At 41.5% G+C, this 27743-nt stretch overlaps 1 long non-coding RNA gene across 2 annotated transcripts; it reads right to left on the bottom strand.

The window, feature by feature from the left end:
* Positions 1-146: 146 nt before the first annotated feature.
* Positions 147-22293, bottom strand: LOC120755864 (uncharacterized). 2 transcript variants are annotated; one of them, XR_005701888.1, is made up of 5 exons: positions 22208-22293; positions 1754-1927; positions 768-877; positions 397-635; positions 147-320 (listed from the first exon to the last, which is right to left on the bottom strand). It is a non-coding gene; the product is annotated as an uncharacterized LOC120755864 (long non-coding RNA). The 2 variants fall into 2 exon arrangements; XR_005701887.1 differs by having other exon boundaries at positions 147-635.
* Positions 22294-27743: the final 5450 nt, after the last annotated feature.

Raw genomic sequence — 27743 nt, 5'->3', positions numbered from 1 at the left:
AGGACTACACTAAAAGATATAGATGTTTTCAGAACAGAACTAAAATCATTAATATGCAGTCAGCAAAGATAAACCCCAGACACCGCACACTCCAGCTCAGGCTGAACTTTTAAAGCAGCTTTACCTCAAGGATTGTAGCTAAATTTTTTAATACAGCTTCTTGCTTAGGTATCATCATATGTCAGGTAAAGAAAAGATCTTTGCACCAGCTTTCCCCTTCCTCACCCAGACCAATACCCAATACCATGGAGCCCAAAGGAAGATCCAGCAGTGGGATCACATGGAAGTCACGAGGTATTCAACTGGGTCCCCATTGTGCACTGAAATAAATGCAACAAAATCACATGAGTCAATGTGAAAAAGCAAGACTTCATAAATCTTTTCCAATAGTACTACCCTCTGAAAGCTACTGGGGATCCAGTTTTTGTGGCTGCTTCTAGATTGTGGTTTCCAGGTTTTATTTGAAAGCTGATGTTTCAGTTTCTTCAAGCAATCCTTGTCTATAATTATAATGCAGCCACATGCACTTCACCTCCCCAGGAAAAGGTGAGGGAACACAAACAGTAGATCCAAGTGCTTGTGGGCCAGAGTTCTTCAGGACAACAAGTTCAATCCACTTGCCTGTAATCAGTGAACTACAACAGAGCACAGAGAACAGTCAGCTCATCTTCTGTCCTAGAGCTTTGATTGTTGGCACAGAAGATTGTCTACTTTTTGCTGGTTTGTTTTCAGGAATTTACACTTTACTAATTTTTTCACAAGTTTACCTTCAAATGCTTCAAACTGAAAAGCTCTCCTTTATGCAATTCATCATCCTTACTCTCAGCTCAAGGGCAAGCTTCTTTAAACAGACTGCTGCTGACTGGGTTTGAGACAACTGATTTAAAAAAAAAGAAAAAGGATCATTCATTATTCAGATACACTTTTCAGATGGCAAGGTTTCTGATCCTCTCCTCTGGCTCTGTACAGCCATTTATTCCTGGGCTGGAATATATACTGCCCAGGAAGCAAGACAAGCACCTGAGCTGCTTTGCTCTAGGAAAACAACAAAATTGATGGTGTTGGAGAGATGCTTCTTACATTCTTATCAGAATATAATGCTCTGCTAAACAGATGCAAACTAGCTAATTCTACTCAACTTCAGTACAATTATGGCAACAAGAAGCATGGCAATTCTGGAAGTGAAGTTTTGTTTGCTCTGTAAGGTGACACACAGGTGTCCTAAACTATTGGATAGTTTTGATGAAATTTGCTCTTTGGGCAGCAGTTTTTGAAGCGGGGGAAAAAAACCAACAAACTTGAAAATGTTGCTTTCAGGTAAAAGAATCCGATCCATCTCTTACTGAAGTGTTTTTATTTTCCCTCCTGGCAGATCTGTGTAATGTGTTTTATAGTGTTAGTCCATACCATTCAAACAAATCCTAGGTAAGTAAATGGTATTTCCACCTTTATTTTTAAGATCCAAAGAAGATTAATGGGCCTATCTCCCTACTTGTTCCTCTATCCTCTGAGTTTCTCAGCCTCTCTCTGATTTTAAGAAGCTTGGGTAAAAAGAAAGATCTTTCCTGGTGGGTAGTTTTCAGCACCTCAGCTTGTTAGATTTAATTTGAGTTTTCTAGTGAGCACTCTTTGTTAAGACAGAGCACTCTAACAGCGTGCCACGGCATAACATCACCACATCTTTTCTTCCTATGTTATTTTTGAGTCATTGCTGCTAGTAGTGAGCTGAAAGAACATGAACACAGCGTTTCACCTGTGATCCAAGAGCCACAGAAGTCAATAGGAGTCCACAGTCCCACACACACTCTGAAAGGTGCAGGTTTGCTTTTCTCTGTTGGCGGCTCTTTGTTTCCCCTGTGCAATGCACCAGCAGCCTCCTTCTTGTGAAAGCTCTCCTTGACCAGGGAAAAGGAAGTGTTTGAAACCCCTGCCAGGAAGAAAGGGCATTTAGGCTGAGGATAAGTCATCTGTAATGGGAGGAGGGTCACATCTGTCCTACTGAGAGGAGGAACACAAGCTTCACACGTCCCTCAAAGTACAAGCTGAGAAGCTGGGGGCTCCTAATGCCATCACACCATCTCCACTCCATGCTTTACATCAGTAAATGCACTTCTTTTAAAGCACTATGTCCTACACAGCCAATTACAGTGCAGCTAGAGCAGAGCAGACATCCAGGTGGCAACACTCCTTAAATTCTCAACAAGTGAGATCTGATAAAGCAAAATGATCATCAGTTGAGCTACTTAAGAGCTCTTTCCCCATCCCAGAACAGCTCAGTTTTAGTGATTTTGAGAACTACGCTGCTATTTCATTGTCAATTATCACGTACTATAAGGGAAAAAGCTAACTGAGAGCACAAACTCACTCACTGGCAAATTGCATTTCTGTACAAGTTCCTCATGGAAAGAGAGCACTTTAGGAAACAGATGGAAACAACAGAAAATCCAAGATGCCAACAGAATCCAGCTCTGTCCATCTCAGCTAGTGCAATGGAAAAAGGGCTCCTTTCCTGATGTGGATGATGAAGTGGAAGGCTCTTTAAAGCCCTGTTAGTTCTCTTCCCCCCTTCACATCAGAGGAGAGCGTGTGAGCGCAGTGCCTGCTGTGAGGCTGGCTCGTCTGGCAGGCAGCAGGCGATGGGAGATGGCACTTGCCTCTGCCACCTCCCCTCCAGCATCACACTGCCACCAAATGTGACCTGAATGGGCCCAGGAATTCACCCTTAACACCATCTCCCCTCTCTAGCTGGAGAATTACCACCCTCATCAGCATTTTAATTAGCTCCAGCAGCTCACAACAGGATTTCTCCCCTCCCCAGCCATCCCTGCCTACCAAGCCACAGGCAGAACTTGAGATTCTCTGGTAGGCACAGAAGTTACCCCAACAATGCAAGCATGAGATTGATTGCTCAAAGCTACAATTAAGCTAATTAACTGAAGAAATTAAGCATTTGCTGCAAGCAAGAGTGCTTCTCCAAGGTTTTCTGAGGGGAAGATTTTTTCCCCTAGGATAGTGAGGAGACAGTGAGAAGCTGTGACAATTTTACCTCATTTTGGGTGACTCCTTGAAAATGTGGTCTGCAAGAGGAGTAGAGGGAGAAATGAAGAGCTTCTTACCTACTGCAGAGCAGTCAGCTGACAAAGCAACACACTTCTGTGACTCTCTCACAGTACGTGCTGTATTCAGTTGTAAAATTGACAGCAATTATGTGTTTATTCTATGCATATTTGTGAATATATTTGTGAAGCATGAAGTGCTCAATATGAAAAGGCAGACTTCAGAGAAGCACAGCTGAGGCAATGCAGAAAGCAGCAGTAAGGCAACAGAAGTTCCGTTTCAACTCTCTTGCTTCATCTAATATAGAAAAAAACCCCTTAAAGTTTAAATATTTTGAAGACAAATTGTAAGTGGGAAGGCAAGGAGGGATTATTTCTATTCATTTTTGACTAGTCAAAACATTTTTGTAGGGGAATTGTAAAATCTTATTTTGATTTTTACTTCTCCAGCCTGTACCAATACATCTAAAAGACAAAACATTCAGATCACAGCCAAAAGAAAATAAAACACCATTTGGGAAACATTGAAATAGAATGTTCCAACATCATATTGGTTTTATTTTTTCTCTTCTATAATGATATACCAGTGAATCACCACAATTTCACATAATGCATTTCACTGTAGACAGGTCTGCACAGACTGAGCCCAGATTCCATGCAAGTTTCTCTAACAGAAAAACAACTCATAGATTTCCTGTCTGTCTGGACTTCTTTCTTTCCTTAAACCACAGGGAATAATCAGCAACAAAAACCCACAAAACCTAACCAAAAAACAAACACACAAAACCCAACGAAACAAAAACTCCACACCACCAAGAAACTCAACAAACTACACAAAACAAAACACACCATCAAACACAACTACTTTGTAATGCTCCATCTGGTACATTCCTCTCCCCAGCAGCAACATTTTGCACAGAAGAGCTGAAGATTGCATATTTAGCGTCTGAAACAGAAAAGGAAAAACCTTCCTGTTCAATACTCTAACAAAAAGCGGGATTGTTACTGGCTTCAATAGCACTCAGAATATTTCAAAGTTATCAGCAACTCTTTTAGTGACAACTTTTCAAAAAACTCCTGACTTATTCAAAAGTACACCTCTACCCATCCTCCCAGCCAATGGGACAGCGAGATTGTTTTAAACAAATGGCAATAACCCAGCTGAGCAAACAATAGACAAGAGCTACACCTCTCTTCTGTACAGGTTGCAGCACTCAATTATCCATCTTCTCTCTGCTGAAAGCACCGTGATGATTACAGAGCACTCATTTAAGGTATTTGAATTACAGAAAGATGTTATACATCAAAGTAATCAAAGACAGTTTAGGTAATGAAGTTGACACAGAATGGATCATTTCCCAAAGAAATATTTCATTTGCATGTAATGGAGCAATTTTAAGTTAATTTTGACATTACATAATGATAAAAACACTTGTTGACATTTACAACATTTCAGCTACAAGCCTTCTTGCATTGTGATGAATTCATTTTTTTCATAGGCAATAGATAGAATTTCATTTCATACAGGAAAAAAAACCCACCAAAACACTACCAGCACAGCTATTCTCAGTGCTCTATGCAAGATGCATTGATTGTCTGAGCAAATATGCCATAGGACACAACCTTCAAGAGCCTGAGAATTTAATAAGGCGGTGTTTTGAAATATAGTTCTACACAGCTGCACATGCACGGAAACTGAATTCAGACAAACGCCACCATCATCTGTCATTTGACAGAAAGGCTTCCTTTATTCCTTCTGAGTTAACTCAGAAAAAAAATATTATAAGCTGTGTATATTCTTTAGTGTGGGTGCAAAGACCAAAAAGCCAGAGCCATGGCAGGACAGCAAATATGAAAGGGGAGAGGCACCCAAATCAGTAATCAGCTGTCTCAGGAAACCCCAGGCAGTAAGAAATGAGCTCTGGACAGAGAAGAGGAAAAGGAAAACTGGTCCCTCTGGATCACTGGCACCTCCCTCTTGTCCACCATCATCCAGCTCAACACAGAAGAAAAGCTGCCAAGTGCCAGTCACAAGACCGAGAGCGTTCACTGTCTGCGTTCAGTGCAACAGCATGGGGCAGCCAGAAGAAATCTGTACTGGAACTTGACTGGAAATATTCTTTTTCTGCCCTTTTTCTTTCAGAGTTTCTTTCAGAACAGGAAAGGTCTGCTGGGTGTGTTTGTGAACATAACTACAGAGAGAGCAAAACACTGTAGCTTCTGAGGAGTTTTCCAGGAACACACATCCCCTGCCTTGCAGTGCTGCAGCATGAGAGCATGACTGAACCAAATAAGCCCTGGGCTGAAGCCTAACTCCTGGAATATGTTCATTTATTCAACTTAATGAGGAGCCTTATCAGGGGTTATGCCCATGGATTTCTCTCCTTCCCTCAGAAGTTCCCTTTCCTACATGTTCATTAATTTACTTTTCATATTAAGCTCTTGTCACTGTTATAACATGCACTGAGTACAGAAAAGGACTTTGTTTCAAGGTTGAAACAAAATCCTTGTTCTACAGAAAATATGGGAAAATATCATTCTGCTTCCATGGCAAGAGAAAATCACATTCTCTCCTCCAAGACTTTCGGTTGTACTCAGTCTTAAAGCTCTAGTCAACTTAACAAAGGAAGAAATCTTAATTTACATGGAGAAATGTAAATCAAGGTGTAGGCAGATATGTATATAGATATACATAGATTAAACCATGACAAGGAACAACTTTCAGACAGGATGTCTGCTGGCAAAATTGGGTAAGAAGAGCTTGTGAATTATCTGGTTTGCTTGTGTTTAACCCAATTCAGTAAGTATTTATACCTCCATTTCAACAAATTAATTTGCTAGTGAGGAACACTGTAACTTCATGGAATTGGGTATTTGATTATCCAAAGTGTCTGTGCTAAATAGTCCCAGCCTGTGAGAAAATGTCCAAGTTCCCCCACACAAGCAGAACCCCTCATGTTTATGGATCACTTGACGAGCTGCCAAACATGTTAGCGATTTCCTAATGATTTGTAATTCTATTTAGACATTTAATTGACGTAACAAAAGCAAGCTATCACTCACCATTGTTTATCAAATGTCAGCTTGTGCCTCGTTGCAATTGATATCTAATCAACAGACAATCACATGTTTGATACCAATTAAATGTCTGAACAATTCTTTCAACACTGTTACCCTAATAAGATGGTAATTGTGTGCTCAACATTTCGGCAGCATTTGAGATAACACTCTGCCGACCATATCTGTCTCCTTTATCTCAGTAGCTTTTAGACATCAATATTTAATTGTTAATAAATTCTTTAACACATATCTAAGCAAGCCACTTATAAAATGATTGTTGTAAATAACAAACAACATGAGTTTGCTTTAAAATCTTCTACTTTACGCTTTAGGAAATGGAACTGACATGAAATATATACAATGGTTGGCTTTGGCTGACAATTTCCTTCCCAAATAAGAAAAGGGTGTAAATAAAAAGACAAAAGTTGTGCAAGTGTGCAGCACCTGCTTTCAGTGTAAATATGAAGAAATAAAGGAGAGAAATTTTGTCATGAAGGAATGAAAAAAAAAAAAAAATAAACCAACTTCCCAACAATGTCATGGTATCAAGAGGAACAAGGAAAAAGCCCCCTAAGGGAAAGCTGTCTCTTCCCTACCCGGGATGAAATACCTCAGCCAGAGTTATTTACTATTCTTTCACAATGTCTCCCTCCTCCCCACTAACTTCTCAGCATATACGATTTTGCATCTACAACAAAACGAAATGAAAGTAAAATGAAGCTACTGAATACAATATTTTGGTTGTTTTGTGAGTTTGGTTTTTTTTAAGAAACCCCAGTAACTCCTTCCCCACCACACAGATCTATAGTCTTGAATATAAGATATGAAGCCATAAGGACTTGGGACATACTCCTCAGGCTCAGATTTCTCTCAGCTCAACCTAGCTCCTCGTGTTTTCTGTAACCTGGCTAATATTTAGCAGTGATAGTATTGGAATAGCAGCAAGGCTCATTATGGATCACAGAAAATACCTTCAGCAGACTGTGATAGGACATTAGGAAAGAGGCCAAGTATTGATCTAATTTAATGGAAATTCCAAACACAAAGTGAAAGAACAGGTATGAGGATCTGCACTGAGAGGGCCTTAGGTGCAATTGCTGTAACTTGTCCTACATTTAAGTCATAAAAGCAAACTTTGTGCAAGCCCCTCTCCTCCAGAGAATAGAGTCTACTTTGAAGTGCATCCTGCATCTTTTTGGAAGAGCTTGTTCAGATGAATAGATGGAGTTGTCTAGGAGGAGAAAGGTTTAACAGCTCTCAATTTTGAAGAAGTCTTCCTGCACCTTCAAGACTCAAGTGTCCAAGTAGCAACCCAGAGTAACTTCTCCTGCTTCACAGCTGAAATGGTTTGAAAAATACACAATCAAAAAAAGGACTTAGAATGAAAGGGAAGGGGAAAGAAAATCGTAACACCTTTGAATTAAAAAGCTTACTATTTTGACTAGGAAACAGTAGGACATGCATTTTTATACCTCCTTGCAGGGCCGAGTAATTCTGTGTCCGAGGTTTTTCCGTGGAGAAAAATCTTGTGGCCAAACTGCTTTCTCAAGGATGCATTCCCTTTCTGCCTTAATAATAACAATAATAAATTAAATTTCTGTTTTCTCATATCCTTTCCTACTTGGTATCATTAATAGCACCTGAATAGCCACAGGATGAATTGCCATTTTAGTAGAGCACTACAGTTCAGATCCTTGACTTAGTCCAACAAGACTATTAGGAGGTGATCAATGGACCATTTACTTGAAAGACAGGAGAACAAATGGTTGATTTATCCTCATCCCAGCTGGCCACCTATTTCCTCAAGCAATCATGAAATTACTACAGCCACGGAGGCAGCAGTCACTACTTCTTCTACAGGCTGGAACTTTAATTGAGAAGGGGACTTTCAGAGCTATTGGGAGATTTGAAGGAAAGCAGTGAGCACCACAGGCTCTTTGATAAATGACTCCACAAGTCAACTGAAACAGCTGAACAGAGACCAGTTCCCTCACCAATCACAACTGACCCTAAAGGCCCAAAAGGTGTCTCTAGCAATGCCAAAGCAAACACCCAGGACCACACAGATGGACTAAATGCAACAAAGCAAATTTCTTTGGTTTCCACACACAAAGAGCTCATTACCAACCCTTAAAAGGGGGATGAAACATACATTTTTGACTGAATGTATTTTGGCATACGGTTGCTACCAATGTGATTGGTGAACATGAACTCACTTGACACAAATGTGCAGGCTGAAGTCTCTTTTGTACAAAATCTGAATGAAAACAAATGGGAAACTAAGATCCAAAGAATGTTCTCATGTCCGAGCTGCTTCTCACAAGCAGGAAATTCAAATAGTGCTGTGATGGCTCCTTAACAGCTCAGCTCTGCTATAGAAATTCCTGACTAACTCTAAAAATCTAAATGCAGCATTAACATTTTGTATTAACTGCCCAGGCAGAGGGCAAGAGAGCAAGCATGAACTATATCCCCTCTATCTATAGCAGCGTTCGTAGCTGCTGGAGAGCTCCATTTGGAGAAAGCAGACCCTGGTTCAGTCCTCCACCCTGCCTGAGGGACTGCAAACCCATCTCGCAGCAGGCTTCTGTTAATCCCAGAACAAGTGTCTGGCAGATGAGCTAAACTGGAGCAACTGAGCAGATTTGCTTCCTGTTGAAACCATCCCAGGAAAGAATTGGGTAACCTGAGTGACAGGAGACCCAAGACATGTAAAAAACTACTCAGAGCACTCACCAATAGAAGGAAGTGCCTCATTTTAGTTATTATCAACAAATAGCTGACAGTGAAGTCAAGCAGCAGACCCGTCAAACAGGACAAAATTCCAGTAACATCATCCTCACCAACATATTCTACCGTTGATGGTGGGTTCTCATTTCTTAGCAAGTCTGTGCACACCCACCTCTCCAAATGGGCCACAGAGACATGTGTTAACGACTCAGCTCTCCCCAGATCCTGTCCTAGGAGTCACAGAGACCTCATCTCTCCTCTGAGAGCCAAGTGCTTAAAGCCTAGACCAGCAAGCCCTGTTTGTGGACACCTCAGCTGCCTCTGGTCCTCAGAACCCTGTTTCAAAACACTGAGCATGCATTAGGAAATATGACTTTCACTTACCACTAACCTGAGCCATACTTGAACCAGTGACTTAAGGTGAAAAGCTGACGAATTTTCTTGTCACTCAGAGTCCTTCAGACCCAAAGGGAGAACATTTCTCAGATTAAAAGACTGAAAGATTTTGCTGGAGGCCAAAACCGAAGTTCTTTAAAACAGTCTATGCATATCTCCCTGTTAATTAGGCTAATTAATTTCTGACACTTCTACTTAAATCTGTGTGATTTATCTGAAACAATAAAAGCAATTTTTTTTTTTTTGTACACTAGATTTAAATAACACATAAATTGTTATAACAAGTGGGTTTGGTTCCTGTATACTTAATGGGGTTAACAGGAAATATCTAGGTTATGAAGACTCAGCTTCCCTTTTAAAAGCAAGTAGCCACCATAGATTCAAGCCTAGATTCTCACCCACCATGTCTATAATCAGGACAACTGAGTTGCCATTCTCTTTGTTGCCTAAACACACCATTGAGCTGCTTCATGAGGCCCTGGGGGTGGCTTGAAGATGGTTATGAAATGCTAGACCTAGCACTAAATGTTTCATAAACAAAAAGAGCCTTACTCTACTATCAAAAATATTTAGGGCTTTTCTTCCCTTTTTTCTAAAGCCACACTGACAACAGTTGAGTCCCATCACAGGGAAGGAGGAACACCAACACCAAGTTTCACTTTGAGTACATCACAGCTTTATCAGCTCCATGGTCCATCAAACCCCTTCAGCATATCTTCAACTAGCAGAGAAGTCCCAAGAGGAAATCAGCATTAAGGAAACTTTTGTTTGCCAAAGAGAGGCCCCTCTCTCAGGTTGTACTGCAATCCCCCATCTCCCTCCCTCTGTAGACTTTACCTTCCAGTCCCTCACCCTTCCTTGGCACACATTTGGCAGCGAGATAGCTGTGAAGGGGTGCTTGTGTGGAACTGAATCTTCCTTTCCCCACACTCATTCACAACAGAAATTCACCATCTGGTGGCACAAAGCAGACAATCCCATGGGACACAGCACACAAAAGGCAGGAGTGCCTGCAGCTTTTCAGACTCGGGACTGGACAAATTGCCACGGCTCGACACCACAGGCCTCTGCAGTGTAAAACAGGTTTGTGTCCCTATTCAGCTGGGCAGCACATCTGGATTTCCTCCAGCTCGTTAATGTCGCCCAATGTATATGCTCACTTCTCACAATGCTGTGTGGAACTGCCAGAAAACAAATGGTCCGGGAAACAGCTGAAGGGGCTGGTTGTTGGGTGGAGAGGGTTTGGTCTCTGCAGTTTGATTTGGGGGTTTTGTTTGGGTTTGTTTCATTCTAAGTATTTTGAAAACAAAAACAAAGGAAATCCACTTTTCTTTTCCCCCCGACCACCCAGGACATGCCAGCAGCAGCTATCTCTGCAGGACAGAAGATGTGCACCCCACCCTAGGAGAAGCAGGCTGCACTCTGGAAGAACCTGGCTGCTTTTACAACTGTAGCTTCCACTTCTATGGAAGGAGAAGCAGGACACAGACCGGAATGGCCCTTCCAGACAGGAACAGACAATGCAGCAGGCTGCTCTGCCCTCGCCACTGCAGCACTCCAGACAGCATTTCATTATGCCTAAGTATGACAAGTGACAGCATACAGCTGCCATATCCTGAGATCATCACAAAAACCAAAAGTATCTCAGTAAGCTCTCCCAGCAGACAAAACCAAAAACTGTTAAATTGTACCAGAATAAAATAGCATGTAAGGATTCTGCTGGGAACAATAAGCTACACCTTACTATATACTTCCCTCCATAAGCAGGGCTTAGTAGGGGTTACTGAAAATTTTGGTTAAAATGGAGTCTGACTTTTTTGGCACCAAGTCACCTGTTGCAGGATATTGCTGTGAATAAGCCATTTAGCTAGCCATAGAAACAAACAAACAAAAGATCTATCAGGGGTTTTCAGCCACTCCATAGCAAGACCAAGGGACAGGATATCCCCTGAATCCAATGACTAATTTCAGTTAAATCTGACAACAAGGTCTGACAAGGTTAAATACTTAAGCATTTAATGGAACTACAGCCAACAAAGGAGGTAATTCCTAATAATTACTTCCTGAAAGGCAGTAATGTGAGCTCAGTTCATGACAGGCAGATCTTTGAGTCCATGCAAATGGGGGCCATTAGTCAAACTCCAAACAAAAATATTTTACTTGCTACTAGAAAACTCAAACCACAATATATATTCAATATGGAAATCTGACTTTAGCTCTGCTGATAGCAGAGCTGCTTTATCAGCGGTGTCCACAGCACACTGATTAATATTTTACATCTTTACCTCCTATATTTCATGTATCATTCCAGATAAAAATACTGCCTCAACACACAATATTTTTCTGTATGCATTATTTTTTCCTTTTTCAACAAAAGCCCAACATTGGTGAGGTGAAATTTCCAAGTTTAACAGGATTTGGGTTGTAATCAGCCTTTATTTCTAGGCAGTCACTAACAACTGGGGGATCTAATGGCGAAAAGAAGGAAGCTTCCTCACCCCATTCCCCAACACCTGTGTTTGGTGGAACAGCCAAACTTGCATCTGCCCATCTTATAACCTGCTGCTGGGTGAAAAACCTCTGATTTTTGTCAGTCATGAGGGAATCTGGCTGGAGCTGATTTCTCCCTTTCTGTGGTTGGCCAGAAAACTTGCTAACTGGTGGCATAAAGAGTTCATAGCCTGTACCAGCCATGAGAGAAAGAATCTGAATCCAACTGAGCTCTCAGTTTTGTGTTTTTGTGGGTTTTTTTGTTGGTTTTTTTTTTTTTTTTTTTTTTTTTGTTTGCTTGTTTGTTTTTAGTAACAGCCAACAGAAGCTGTGCCCTAACTATCAGTCACCTGCATTATTGTATTGTGCTTGTGAACACGGACTTCACAGCAGGGAAAAAAGCTTCATTTATTGCTACATACATGAGTAATGTTACAGCCACACAGCAAGTGTAGGTACCATGTCAGCACACTGGCATAAAGTGGCATTCCCAGGTTTCCAACAGAAACCATTATTATTACTTCCTTCTCAGGAATGCATCATGATACACTGATTCTTTGTTATTGAATCTAATCTCAAAATACTGGAGTTGTTACAACCTTTTTAGAGGAAAGTACTAAAGACCAAAGTGAATTCCACACTTCCCTGACAAAGACGTGGTTCATTCCTTGGACCACTGCCAATTAAAAAAAAAAAAAGTCTTCCACATCAAAGAGAAAGTAAAAATAAAAGTGGTAACATGAAGGAAGGCGATAACTACAGGTGCGAGAAGTAGCCTATCAAAGGCAAATCAGGAAGATCTGATTATATCCAATGGTCATAACCTAGTATTCCAACCACAATCCTCCTCCTTTTCCTCTTCTGGAAGTTCCTCTGGAGGACTGCACGCAGCTTTCTCACGTTATTTGATACTTCACTTTTACCTGAATAAATCTTCTGACTTCCTGCTTCAAACTCCTCCCAAAACTCACCCTCAGCGTTAGATTTTTTAGCACCTGGTTCGTTATTCTTTCTCTCCTCTGTGCACAGCTCTAAGCCCAAGAGAACAGCAAAGATCCAGACCAATCCTTACAACTCCAGCTTGCTCACAAATAAAAGGAGTTTGCCAAACCTTAAATGATCCACTGCACAATTTGAAAACACAACATTGCTAATGAAATTTTCTTTTTTTTGTAGAGCTGCTATGGATTAGTTGTTTCTCCAAATATCTGCCAGTTTCACTTCTGAAGCCCCACTGCTAGAGCATCGCCTGTTTCTCTGCAACATATCTTCCTATGTACAAAATATTTCTTCATATAAATATATTTCTTCTTGCATTGCTCTGGCCACACTGAGCTTTCACTGTCAAAATCTGCTTTTCCATCTTGCATATTAATGAGACTGAAGTGCTCATTCTGTAAGTGCTTACACATGTGCTGCACTGCACTTGCCAAGCCATTCTATTGTCTTTGAAGGGACTCTTGTGCACAAAAAGAAGGAGCAGAAAACATTTGGAAGATAGTGGCCTGACTTTACACACGGATGAAACAAACCCAGAGAATAACACAGCAGCAACAACAGCAGCAGCAGCGCTGACGATCTCAACACCAAGATGCAGGACCTTGTTTTGAAGGGTGTGGGGAAGAGAGGCACACAGAAATCTGACAAGGATTTCCTGTAGACTTTTCAAGGATTTTCAATGCATTCAGGCTCTCAAAAGGCCCTTAGAAACAACTGTGGCTTGATAATAAAAACAGACTTAATACTGTCCTTGCCTTTTCTGCCACCGTATTTTAAAATAGACTGAGTACAACATGGTGCACGTGTTGCACACACACTCTTAGCCGAGATGAAAGGGCAGTTTTGGCTCTGTCTTACATCAGCACAGGTAGGTGAGCATGCATGGGAGAAGCTTTAACACCGTCTTCTTTCAAACCACAGAATTACTGAGGCAAAGCAGCTCTTGCACTTGGCTGCATTACTGGTCCGGAATCCAAACCAGGGTGTTTTGATGAATGGTTGCTGAGAAACATGACCTAAACAATGCAAGGCACATTTAAAAAAACTCCACTTCTTCCAGAATGAAATGTTACCTTTCCACCTTAGATTCCCAGAGCCCACAGTACTACTGATCATCTCCCCACAGTTTGACAAGAGATCACTGAGTGTCATTTGTTAGAAATGTAAGTTGAAGTGTCTGCCCTGTTTCTCCAACAACCATCTCTCAAACCTTAACTAGAACATCCTCACTACACTTAAAACTCTACAGTCATGAGGGAGAAGAGGAGCATCAAAAGCATCCTGTGACTAACCTTGACTTCTTAAACAGCTCTGAGATATTCCTGATATGTAATTGTGCTTGCCTTCTGATGCATGACAGACATCAAACATCAAAATGATGATGCGAGTGTCACAGTGGTTTCTCAGTACTGAGAATAACTGTTTATGATCCTAAGGAGCCTGAATTATGGAAGAGGAATTTCTAGGGCTGTAAAGTTCAAAGCAGTATTATTTCTGACACTTCATGCCACCCTTTTATATTTTCAGAGCTTCATGTTCCAATCCTGTCACAGGAACTTATTTCCTGATATTTTGTACCATTCCTGTGCCTTGTAGCAGTTCATCGTGACTGACTTCCTCTGCAGCATCTGAGGAGGCCTGTAAGTAAATGTCAGCTGAGGGGATAATGAAAGGAACTGCTTGAACCAGTTCAGGTTCGAAAGCAGCTGCACTCTGCAGCAGGACTCAAAGGCCACCTGCCCTGGCCCTGCTGCCCCACAGCACACACTCACCTCACTGGATCATTCAGTTTGGAAAACCCCTCTAAGACCAAGTTCCATCATTAAACTAAGACTGCCGGGTCCCCCACTGAACCATTTCCCTAAGCACCACAACCACACTTCTTTGAACACTTCCAGGGATGATGATTTTACTGCTTCTCTGTGCAACCTGTCCCCGTGCTTGACCACCCTTTCTGTGAAGAAAACAGTGGAATAACACCCCAGAGCCATCCCCAGGACTCCCAATGCAGCACTCTTGGATCCCACAGGCAGGGACAGCTCTATCTCAGGGCTCCATCCCCCCATGCCCTGCTCTAAGTGCCCCCACAGAGCCCTGGCACACGGTTCCACAAACCCACAAAGCCAGCTGCTCCCAGAGCCCACAGGGAGCCCTGGCACCCTCTGCACTGCAAAAAAACCCAAACCACACACACACTCCCTTCTTCCCCTTCCTGCCCAGCTCCACTTGCATGCAGGTTCCCAGCACCCCTCAGAGAGGTGACACTGGCAGGAGCTGCTGTGGCACAAGATGGTGGCACTTCTGCCCCCACAGCCACACAGGGACAGACAAGTCAGGAGGTGGCCCTGGCCACAGACATGAGCTGACCCAAGCAGCAGGTTCTGCTCCCAAGCAAGACCAGTTTAAAAAAAATGTGGTTTTATTTTGTCTGCTTTTAGACCCCACAAAGCACCGACTTTCCTTCTGTTTCCCTTCTCTCTCCTGATTTTAAGCAGAGTTTAGGAAAATTCCTTACTCTTGATTCATTTCTATCAGGGTCCCAAAACAGTGCTGCTGTTTGGAGAGTGTGCTGTCAGCAAGTACACCCACTTCAATCCTAATTACATAAACCAAATATATACAGACAGCACTAAAAAAAGTACCTCAAAACACCATCTAATTCAGAGCTCTATACACATGTGGTCTGATGAAAACTGTCAATCCCCTTTGCTTAGGATGTTCTCAACAAAAAGAACTTGGGAACTATTTTTGATTTCATTCCAGGGCTTTAGGACAGTACCCTTTCTTGGTCCTGTCGCTCTCCCTCAGCGATACAACATGCACAACTTAACCAAAAAAATCATCCCAATTCCTGCAGCTATCCACTAACCCTCCATCACAAAACTTCAGAGTTAAGCTATGAAAAAACAAAACTAACATCAAACTTCACACAGATGAAAGCAGATTTAATCTGCCCCATCATTAATCTATTTAAATGCAGATTTTTGCTATCTGCTGCTGTTATGTATCCTTACATTTTTACATGGTGGACTTTTTGGGAAGCAAATACTTGGCCTGGGTTGCACCCAAGCTCATATTTTATTCTTGTTAAGAACCACCATTTAATCCTGAGCTTAAGTCACAGAACTTCATCTTACTTTTGAGTATAGTACTGGAAAGAAAGTAGTATAAGTGCTTCCATTAAAATTCTACAGAATTTAACAAGCACTTGAGGAAAGGAAACACAGAGAAAAGGCAATAAGTGCTATGTCTCTCTAAGAAAAATGAGTGTCTGATTTATTTTAAAATAAGAACTTCATGAAAATTACACCCCAAGTACTACAACTAGGCATCAGCATCTCAAGCTTTTACCCAGGAATGTAGTTTAATGTCTCACTCTGCCTGAGTGCATTTCCCCACCCCACACAAGTGAAATCAGAAGTGTGCCCGGTTCTGTGAGAATCTGCCAAGGCAGTAACAGAGATCCTGACAGCATGATGACCAGACATTATCAGAAGCCCCTAGAAATCAGTTTTTGTTGGATTATGCCTTTTTATGACCCAGAGATGGGGCAATTTTTAAAACTTTTATTCCATTTTCAGTCTCATGTGAAGGGTGTGACAATACAGATGTTACAATTCACGCCATCACAATCAGAAGCCAACAATTTCCTATTCCAACAATCCATTATAAGCATTTCTTGGCCCATCAGCTTTTGCCACACAATGCTGTAAATGCCTTAAAGCCAACCATCTAAAATTACCCCTCATGGGTCCTACTACTATACCTCTTTCATAGTTCTATTTCTCCAGTGTATCTACTCTATTTGCAAGGCAATCCTTTGAGACTTGTTTCTAGTTCCATTTCTATCTCAACAATGCCTGTCCTATCCCATGGCATTTCTAAGTCAGCATTTTTTATCTCAAAGTCTGCATACAGGTATACTAGATTATGTGAGCCTTCTGTCAGGCTTTGAGAATTCCCTACCAATCCATTTCCCACAACTTTAGTCCAAATGTCCTGATACCAAGGAACGGAGAAGAGCCAAAAACGTTTGAATGATTACCAGAGTAAATCTACACCAAAATCTCATCCTCCACTGCATTTCTTTCTTCTAAAAATTTCCTAGTATTATTACTAACATGGCCATTTCAATGATGGCCACAGAGCATTGGCTGCTGGTAGGTACTAAATCTCATCATTTTTCCTATTAGGGAATTTACTATCAGTAAAATATTATCAATGAGACATAAAAATTGAATGCTGACAAAATTAACTTTTACTGCTAACATTCATCTCTGTTACTGGGACCACATCTTCCAGTGTTAAGGCTATGTCCTTTTACAGGAATATATGGGCACTCAGCAACATTTAAACTCTGAACAACCCATCTTAAGCCCTTACAGGTGCTTCAAAATCTCCAAACGTATCAATGAAAACTCTTTTCACTTTTCATTCCCCAAGAGCTTAGCAGAAGAAGGAAAAGAAAGGGAAAGTTCATTATTTTCATATATATTATTTCTGTGCAGTACTAGTTTGTGGGAGGAGACATTGACTTAATAGCACATCAAATCTTCTAATGCATATGTTATCAGTTTTGTCTTGTAATTTCCTCTATTCATTTTATTTTCATAGAAGATGCCTTGATATTCCTAGTAAAAATATATGGAAATGTCTCTTGACTCTGCCATGGAATCATGAGTAATATTGTATTGTTACCACCACTCACGCAAAAGTCAGTCACTTCATTATTATTCAACCTTAAAGTGATATCTTTTTGTGCCAGTCGTAACTTTTACTTATTTTCAACTTTATAGCTATGTGTGCCATTACTTAAATACCAGCATTTAAAACGTTTCCCTGTACTGCTTCAATTGCAATACCTAGTGTTCTTTTGGACAGGCAGATCTGCCTTCAGCTTCTGTTGGGCAGTAGCAATTTTTAATCAAGTTTTGGAGATTTGTGGGGTTTTCTTCTTAATGAGGAGAGAAACAGCAGTCAGCAAAGGTATTCCCAATGCCAAGAGCACACTGTGTCAGGCTGTTTTTTAGAAGGTTTTCATCTTTCCCCCATGGCAGCAGGGTTGTAACCAGGTGATTTTTAAGGTCCCTTCCAACACAAAGCACTCTATGATTCTATTAAATGCTCGTGTCTAAGCATCTGTCCATAGGCTTTGGAAAGTTTAACTTAGTAGGGATAACACACATACAAACACAAAAAGTGTCCTTTCTAGAGAGACTACTGTAGGATGAAAGGTAAAAGATTGCACCTCCTTTTGGAGTGACCCTTTCCTATGCCCTTTCCTTCTTTAGTTCACATCTGTGTCACCTGAGAGAAGGAGCTAATACAGGACCAGGATGGTACACCAAGCTGCTAAGTCATCAACCCTTCTCTCTCCACAAAGCCACAATCAATGTTGACCTGGCAGTGATTCCCCTCAGTGTTCAGAGAGCAGGAATGCAGCTTCGTCTTCCCCCTACCTCTGTCCTTGAAGGCCTTGTTGAATTACTGTGCAAGTCCCCTGTCCTCTACATCAGGGACAGGACACCTTCTCAGGACTGAGGTAGAAACTTGAACTGACTTCTCCATATCTACCTTCAGGCTCCAAGTTTCCCATTCTAGCACGATTAAATGCAGTTATTACCTACCTGAGTTAGACTACTTCACATCATAGCTGCCTAAGGAATGTTAAGGCATAAGGCAAACATACAGATATGTGTATATATATATATACACACACACACCTCTCACCACTAAGAGTCATAGAAAGGGCCCACACCCAAAACACCTCCGAGTTCCACATTATTGGCTTCTTGTTCCTTCTTCTCCCATTGCCTGCCTCCCTTATACTTTCTTAAAATCTCCTCTGGTTGCAAATAAATCACCTAAAAAGAAAAAGCCCAGAAGGTCAGATCTGCCTTTCCAAAATAACAATAGGTAAAGCAATTGATGCAGTACAGGGAAACGCTTGAAGTGCTCATAGTTAAGCAATGGCACACATATTTATAAAGTTGAAATTAAATATTCCTACATAGAAAAAGCCCCGTATCGCAGAAGATGTATTTTTTCCACCTGACCACAGGACAAGACAGGACTACTGCTTCACTGTCAAGAGAGCAACTAAAACCATGAAAATCCACCTACTTGACACAAAAATAGTCCTGCAAAAAGTGAGTTGATACAGTGACTTCAGACATTTAATATTTCTTTCAATTTTTGCCACACTGCCTGCTTAAATGTTCCTATTGTGATGTGTACCAAGGGAACATTTAATGGACCTACACCTGGATGGATGTAGGTTTCCTTTTACCTCCAAGGTTATTTTCATAAAAGCATTGCATTTCCCCCTTTTATCACAAAGCTGTAGAGTACTTCAAGTCCTTCATCTGCGGTTTATGAGTTACAGTACAATTGCCAATACAGGAAATGATAGACCATGTCTAGTTAGGAACATTGTCCCCCCTCTCCCCTCCTTGCACTTGGAGAATATTACAAATGAGTCATTATTCGAAAGTGCTCAGCAAGCCAAATACTGCGCTATATGCAATTTGGGAGCTTATTTTCCTCTCAGAGTAATAAATTAGTGACAACCCATTCAGTTCTTCAGTTTAATCTGAACAATTGTATTTCTATTAGATAAAAACACCAATTTCCTTGTATCTTGCTTCTTAACCTCTTCTAATTATCTCCCATGCTATGCTTCCTAAATCTCCATGCAGAAAAGCTACACTCATATGGAATCCTGTCAGTGTGTTAGCAGTCCAGGATGCTTGGGAAGGCAGTGATGCAGAGCACCAAATGGGCAATGTTTTCCATCTACTGAGGCAACCCCTGCTCCCCACAGAAGTCTGCCAAAATATGTTCTCAAACACAAGCAGAAGCCTGAAGTGTACTAAGAAATGCAGCAAAGAATGGCTCACAGGATCACAGCAGGCACTGATTCTCTTTTCTCTCATCCCAGAGCCCCGGAAATGGCAGTGGCTTAGGGCTGAGAGACCTGGCACAGTCACTGCTGATTGGGATAACTCCCGTGGGAAAAGAATAGATACCATGGAAGAGGAGGGAGGACCACAACTTCTCAGCACAAAGAAGCTGCAGACAGAAAACTAATTTGCAACTTCTCACTGTAAAAAGGCAAAACAAAGGCTCCCAGGCCTTCCTGAAAGCAGGCTGACTCCCTTCCTACGGATCCCAGCAAGCCAACCCAGCAGCATTTATCTCCTCAAATTATGGGAGGAGAAAGCGTTCTCCACAGAGGAAAGAAAAATAAGCCCTAGGCTCTCAACCCCCTCACAGCGATACTTTACACTTGGTAAATATCTCCAGCCTATAGGTTAGGCATTACTGAAAAAGCAAACAAACAAAAAACCCATAGAAAAAAACTCCAAGAAGTCTCCCAAAAAAGTGCCCAGGCTTTCCCAGTCAGCTGCCAATGCCTATCCTCAGGATGGAGCTCTGCTGGCTTTTTATCTCCTGCCCCAGTCATCATCTACCAATTACTTGACGAGTTGCAGCTGTTTCCCCTCCACCCTGAGCTTTCACCCAAAAGAACCAGCAGGTTCCTAATAACTCACATAGTCAAGAGAACTGATTGCACCTGCTGTGGTAGTGCTGCACTCTCCCCAGTGCAAGCTTAATATTTGTGCATGGAGCCAGGCATGAAGTGTGGCAGAAGGCATATTTCTTAAAAACACAGTAATAATCCCAATGTATTGCCTTAGGCCCTAATCACAGATCTCCTCAGCAACAGAGTAATCTGTCTCAATTCACTGTAATTCTCTCAGAGGAAAAGCTCAATCTAAGGAATTTTTGGGGTGGAATTGGTTCTAAAATGCAATGATTGGCATATGGTTGAAAACTGAAATCCTAGTTTTCAATTGAGATGTTATTCTACTCAGCACTGAGCTTGATCCAGGAGCCTGTGGATTCTTGTTCTAAGCAATCTTTCTTTTAAACAGAACATGAGCTCAAAAAAACCCTTTTTCTCATCAGCATTTTATACCAGATTTGTTCTCCTGCACAGCCATTGGGATAAACAGAAATTACACTGTATTATTTTGAACGGAACGTCACCAGCCCAACATCATCACTAATGAGGGTCATGATATAGTCCTTCTGGCAACTTGTAGCTCAGCTAAAAGTTATTGCTGTCACTCATGATAATTATCCACGAGAACTTGAAAAGGAAACAATTACTGCTATACCAAACCACTCAGTGGCTCCTTGATTTTAGATTTCACTGCAGTTACATTATTTTGACATATGTCAAGTGACACATCAGAACAGAAAAAACACATTTAAAGCTGAAAAGTACCTTTTCATTCTTTGTATCTGATTTCTGTATCTCTGAAGAAAATTAAAGCTTTTCCCTTGATTTCTAGCAGTTACATTAAAAAAAATCAGCTCAATCTCATTTCCTGTTTGCTTTTTCAACTGCTGCTACACATAGCCTTGAGTCAGAAGATATGTTCAGTCAAAAAGACAAAACTACTGAGTTTGAGATATTATGCCACTGAGCAGCATCTATAATGATAATTCTCATTCTTGCAAAGACATTAGCAGACAGATTGATAACTTTAAATGAATATATGTGTGTTTTATAAAGAGTTCAACAAAAAGATGGAAAAAGAAGGAACGGCAAATCAAGATATTAAGAAAAAAAATCATCTTATTATAAGACTGCAATTTGGTTGGTTGTTTTCTTTTTCTCAAGTTGCCTCCTGGAGGAGAACAGCATTATCTCAGATTTCGCTTGCGTAAACTGGGTTCTAGAAAGATACTTTTCACTCATCCATGCAGCATTCAGACCGGAAAACCAGATCCAGAATGAACTCAGGCACAGGATATGGATCTGAATTATCTCTGTAAGGACCTCTGGAGTTCCTCTGCTCATCAGAGATCTCTCTGGTGCTTGATAAAAGTTGCAGCATGAATGAGGGGAAAGGAAAGAAATGACCACAATTGTTCTGTGAGACTCCAGAATCCCACTGTATCCTTCAGGCACCATGGGAACAGGACTGTGGAATCAGCCAGGAGCTGGTTAGAATTGTGTCACTGCAGCCACACAAATCTCTCCTTAATAATAAAACTGCTGCACACACTCAGCAGCCTGCACACCCATATGGCCCCCTTCACACTGCTCACACAGCAGATTTCTGTGGAATAATAGCCAAAAAATTCAGCATCAGATTCACATGTTGACAACAAAACAGATCATAAGCATTGCAACAGCCCTCTTGTCAGAGAATAGAAATGAGCCAAGACACAGACTTCTTATTTATCACAGCATGAAAAGGGGCCTGGTTTATTCCTCTTTACAGCTCAACTTTACAACTCAGCCATCCTGACTCCAACCATTCACTGACAACCACAACAAGCTCCTACTGTAGGTTTCCCTGGCAGCCTCTGACTGCTGGGTATTGCTAAGCTCTGGTATCAGTTTGCAGATTGTGACTGCAGGTTCCAACAACAGGTTCTGATTGCACACCCAGACTGACCTCACAACAGTGATTCTCTCTCCTCAGGATCTTTCTTCTTTTTCTTTATGATCCTCTCATTCCCTCTTCTGCAGGACTCCTCTTTCATAATGCCCCCTTGCCAGCTAACCCACTCCCTTTTATCACACTTCTCTTTATTGGATACAGCTGTGACTCACCAGGGACGAGGCTGAATTGGGTAATTAACACAGCTGTTACTTCTCTGGGAAGAGGTCACCTGTATTCCCTTCTCCTACACACAAGAACACGAAATCCACTGACTGGAGCTGAACCTGTTGTGAGGTGTTGCTAAACAATCTCTTGATTTTTTTTCTCAGCATTTCTGTATTTGCACATAAACAATGAATTCCTGGCTTTTGAGATATTTGCTGATTAATTGACAAACACACATCTGGAGCGTGCTTTTTTTTTTTTTTTTTTTTTTTTTTTTGTGCTGAGATCCTCTGTGGTTTTTTATCTTACTTCTTTTTAATATTACTCTTTCTATCTTCCTTATTACATATAGAAACCAAAACAAAAAAAAACCCAGAAAACAGGCACATTGTTTTTCACCTGGAAGAAGGTGAGCTACTGAAGCTCCCAGGGCTCTGAAGGAAGACAGTGTTTACATGAAAACCTCCCTCAGAATGCTGCTTCTACAAAGGTGTCAAAGAGTAATCAATATCTGGCAACTCGGGAAACTTACTGTCCTCTGACTTTCAGCCTGAATAATTTATTTTCTGTTGAGCTGCTGCCTGGAATGAAGCATACACAGCACTGATGGGGCTAGGATGTTACACTGAACACATGGAAGCTGTGGTTTGAGGATTCAGTCTTCAAAATGTAAAGTCCCAGGATGAATTTTCCCCTTCCTGGACACACTTATATTTACAGAACAGCAAGATAACCCTATGGAGGTGAAATCTAGATAAACAGTACATCAGCACAGGGTAAATCTGAGTAAAAGAGGAAAGAAAAATGTTGCTTCAATGAAGAAATTAAGGGAGGGAATTTACTTTCTCCTGGTAAAAAAAGCCTTGGTTAATTGTTTACCTGTCTTGTAAGCTCCATACTTTGAGGGGGATTGGTGTAATCAGCTCATCTCTGCTGCTGCTTAAAACAGAGATAGAGACAGTATGGTAATTACATCTTTTGGGTTTCTCTTCAAATCAAAAAAACAACACTTTTAAAGCCTGGAGTAGTAGGACCTGCTGGGATGATCGCTCAGCGCAGCAGAGAGAACAGTGCTCTTGGATTCTTGGATGTCTCTGTCTCTTGGAGTCACCAGTGATTTCCCAGTCCCTCACCTGAGACATTTCTTTCCTTACATGGAAAGAATGGTAGAACCAGGCTGACACACAGCAGCATTTGTTGAGCTCTGCCAGTCCCCAGCACTGTGCTGCTAAAGGTCCCTCAGCCCCATCCAAGATGTCAAACAATTTTACACCTTGTCAAAGCCCTTATCTGCCTCCAGGCTGTATTTTAGCAATCCACCTCCCTCGCAATATGTTTTGGTAGTCCAGGGGTAGCACAGCTCTCTGCCAGACGTGGATTTCAATCGGTATTTTTCCAGCAAGGGAGGAGGAGAGGAAAAGGAGCAGTGGCTGTGTGCCAGCTGCTTGCCTGCAGGGCTCCAGCAGAGCTGGGACACGACACCTCCTGTGTGCACTGGCTGCAAGGCTTTGCCTCTGGGGCAGGGAAACTAATGGGAACCCCGTGCACAGCAATGCAAGCCTGCAGCAAGGGAAAAGGGGTAAGCTTTTTATCCCTTCAGTCTGATTCTCAGAATGAGGAAACCTGGTTAAACCTCCCATTTCGGGGCACAAATAGCATCTGACCAAACAGCTCCAGTACAGAGGGAGTTGCTCCTGTAAGATCTGTATTTCCAATCACACTAAGAAGATGCCAGATGACAGGGAGACCTCCCAAGGGGCCTGAACTCTCTACTAGGAGTTAAATATGTTGAGATGTGAGGAAAGCAATCTATTAGACAAACATTAGATTCAGAAGACTGATTTTAATGGGATATGTTTACTGCGCGAACCACAGGCAATCCATCAAACCTCTCCTACACTGCAGGAAGAAGATGCACTAGACTTACGGGCTGTGGACGGTCCTGCCACCTGAACCATGCTCACTGCTCTGAGCAGGGGTGCTGAGGCACTGAAAAACCAACCAAGACCACATGCACAGGCCTGGGGACTTAGGCAGTAATTGGTGCAGAGGGTTTGACACTGTGAATATTTTTCCCCTTGGGAACATGCAGCCTCTGAGAGAACGAGCATTTGCTGAGCTCTGCCACAAGTGTAAAACAATACTTCCCCCTGCCATTTGACAAGGTGTTGTCAGGTGATTAAGCGACCAATGGCCATGGACTCCACAGAATTAGGTGTCAGTAGGACTCTTCTCTTACTTTTCGTAGCAAACTTGCTCCTACATTAGGCAGGAGAGGATTATGAGCGGTCTTCAACCCCCCCAAAGAACCCTACTTTGCTTAAGTCCACCAAAACTGACCCACCTGCCTTCAGCCCCTTGGATGAGACCATTCTCCCTGCCAATTTGTGAACTTCTGCTTTTGGGCTCATTCACTAAAAAGTTTCTACCACATGTGAAGCATTCATTACATAGGGCAGTCTTAATACCCTAAAGAACTAAACCACTGTACTAAAGGATGATGAAGATAAAATTTCCAAGTGCAAAGACTTATCATGGAAGCCACTAATTTTTTAAAGAAATGACATTGTGAAAAACAAAAAAAAATTCCAGGGGAAAAAAGAAAAAAAAAAAAAAAAAAAAAGTATAAGGATAAGGGGAAACTACACTGAGAGTCCCATGCCTAATTGCTACCAATATTTGCATTATCTCTGTAACAACATCTCCTAGTCAGGGATAAGGACCTTTTGTGCTAACCGATAATATATTAATTCTGAGGCACATCCGTGCAGTGTTTGACAGCATCTGTCATTAAAACATAAGGCACTTTGTATCCTTGCCCAGGGACCAAGCCTCTCCTTGTTCCCCTTCACTGGCCTGCCTGTGATAACTCCTTACTCTCCAGGATGTCTCAGGAAGTGCTGTGTGTCCCATTGCTAAACCAAGAGCTGCAGTGTGGCATTTAAAAGGCAGAGGGAACGAGGAGGCCCTGTAAGAAACCCCTGTGATATTTCTAATGGAATAACACAAGGTCCTGAGGAGGAGCCCCCCATGTACTCTTTGTCTTTCTCACGTATCACTGTGAATGACTTTGCTGCCTCCCTTGCACTTGCTGTAAATAAGAATTCCCCTAATGTCAGTGAACTTACACAGCTGTAAAACTTGCAAGAGGAAAGACTGTATAGCAAAAAAACAAGAAGGCAGATAGAGAGTTGCAATTTTGACTAGATCCAAGATTAAATCTATTTTCAGCTCCCCTCAAAACAAAGAAAAGGAAAGTTTGCTTTGCCTTCTATTTAATGAGAAGTTTAGATATCACAATACTCTGTCCTATAGATTAGAAATGGAAGGAATAACCTAGTGTGACATTTAGTTTCACCCCCTCCCCTTTGTGCGTGTGTTTATTTTCACCCTGCCATACAACATTTTACCACTTAATAAAGTTACTGTGGAGGTGTTTCAAAAAAGTGTTCAAAGATGTAGATGGGCATTTAAAACCTGGCACCCAAATATCCCCATAATGGCCCCAGAGCATCAGGAAACAGGAAACAAAATGACATCCAAAATTAATTATCTGTGCTGTTTCACAGCATGATCCAAAGAGAATGAAGTCCCTGATTCAAAACATGTCTCAGGCCGTGCCCTCTCTGAGAAGTTGTCATCAGGAAGAACAAAGAAGCAGCACATATTTCTTGCGTGGAAACTCCCTCAACACATTTCTGGAAGCATCAAGAATTATTTTAAAGGTTCAGGAAAGATTTTCCTGGTATCAGCCTTAATCTGTATAACCCTGATGCCTTCTAATGCCCTACTGATGTCTGAATAAGAGTATTTTTGTCGCATATCAACTTTTCCTTATGCTGTGTGTCATTTTATCTGCAGGTAAAGAGCAGCTAAAGGCTTTGAGCTTTATGTCCAGGAGATCATGGAAAAAAAATCCCCCAAATTTTAGGAGAGTTCTCCAATGAGAAAACAACCCTAGTTTGTTTCCTCTTGAACATTTTCTGACCCTTTCCTGAATTTAGACTACATTTGAAACATTAGTGCTGCCAAGACTGGAAAGTCATAGTTAGCTGGGTTTGACTTACTATAAGGCATTTACACCCACCACTGAGACAGGGGCATTGCAGACTTCAAAGAACACAGCAGACGTCCACAGCAGTATTAAACTAATTATCGGATCATTGTTGACTTTCTCTTCCCACACAGTTTGTCTTTCTAATTACAACTACAAACACAAAACCCAGGTGACCCATTTATATTCACCAGGCACTGAAAAATCCCCTGTGCAGGTCCAGATGCAATCAGGAAGTGGTGAACACCAGTCCTCTTTGGAGAATAGCCATCTACTCTGAACACTTATTAATTAAATCCAAAGACACTTCTGGGAGGCATTTCATTTTTTCTGAGCCAACATAACCTCACCTAATGTCTGGGAGCATCACTTTCCCCACTGTGACTTGCTGTGCTTAACACAACCCTGGGCAGCCATTTAAGGCCAGTTGTGGTGCTCTGCATGCTGCACTACTTGTTTGCACTCACAAAAAACCATGCTACTCTTCCTTACCTGTGCAACTTATTGCACCTGTCCTGATCTGCTTAGAGCTCAGGACAAAAGGGGTTCTGGCATCTATTCTGGGATTTGTACCCTTTGTAAGCCAAAGAGAGGAGAAGATATTCACTGGCCTCTAGCTCCCTTATACCACTTCCACAGCAGTGGGTGACATTTTCTAGGCACCACTTGACACCCCCTGGGAAAAATGTGCTTATTTAAAACAGTCTGCTCAGTCTGAACAATGAATTGGGAGGCAAAAGGGTGTTTGCCTCTATATTTACTTGTTTGTTTGTCATTCCTGACTGCACACATTTGCATAAAAGAAGGAATGTTGTGTCAACTTCTCCCAGAGCTTATTCCCCATCTGAATCTGTTGATGACAGCTTAATCATTTCCACAGCAACCAAGATCATGACATCAAACAGGGTATAAGCAGCAGGGACAGATGATCTCTCAGGAAACAGAGGTCCTCTTCCACATACATAAAGACTCTGAAAAACAAGAGAGAAAGAGAAATACAGAGAATATCTGCCAAAAAAAAATCTGATTGTTCTAAGAGGTTAGAGACTGTCCATCTTTTCTTTCATTGTCTGCTGCTGCTTAACAGTACAAAATTACATTATGCTCTATGGTTTTAAAAAATATTAAAATGACAGACCTAGAATGAGAGACAGACAGCTTCCTTGGTCAGAGCTGGAAAGACAGCTGTACATGCAATTCCTCGCCAGGCACAGCCCACGTTTTAGCGAGTTGCAAAGAAATTCTTCTTGGTCTATTTGGTAACTTCTGCTAATTTTGTTCCAAATGAGGAAAATAGAATAGTGACCTTAAGCCCTCAATTTCATTAAT

The sequence above is a fragment of the Hirundo rustica genome, chromosome 8 (assembly GCF_015227805.2).
Source record: "Hirundo rustica isolate bHirRus1 chromosome 8, bHirRus1.pri.v3, whole genome shotgun sequence".
NCBI classification, from domain to species: Eukaryota; Metazoa; Chordata; class Aves; order Passeriformes; family Hirundinidae; genus Hirundo; species Hirundo rustica.
The sequence above is the reverse complement of the archived record's forward strand: the minus strand, read 5'-3'. Positions and strand labels throughout refer to the sequence as shown.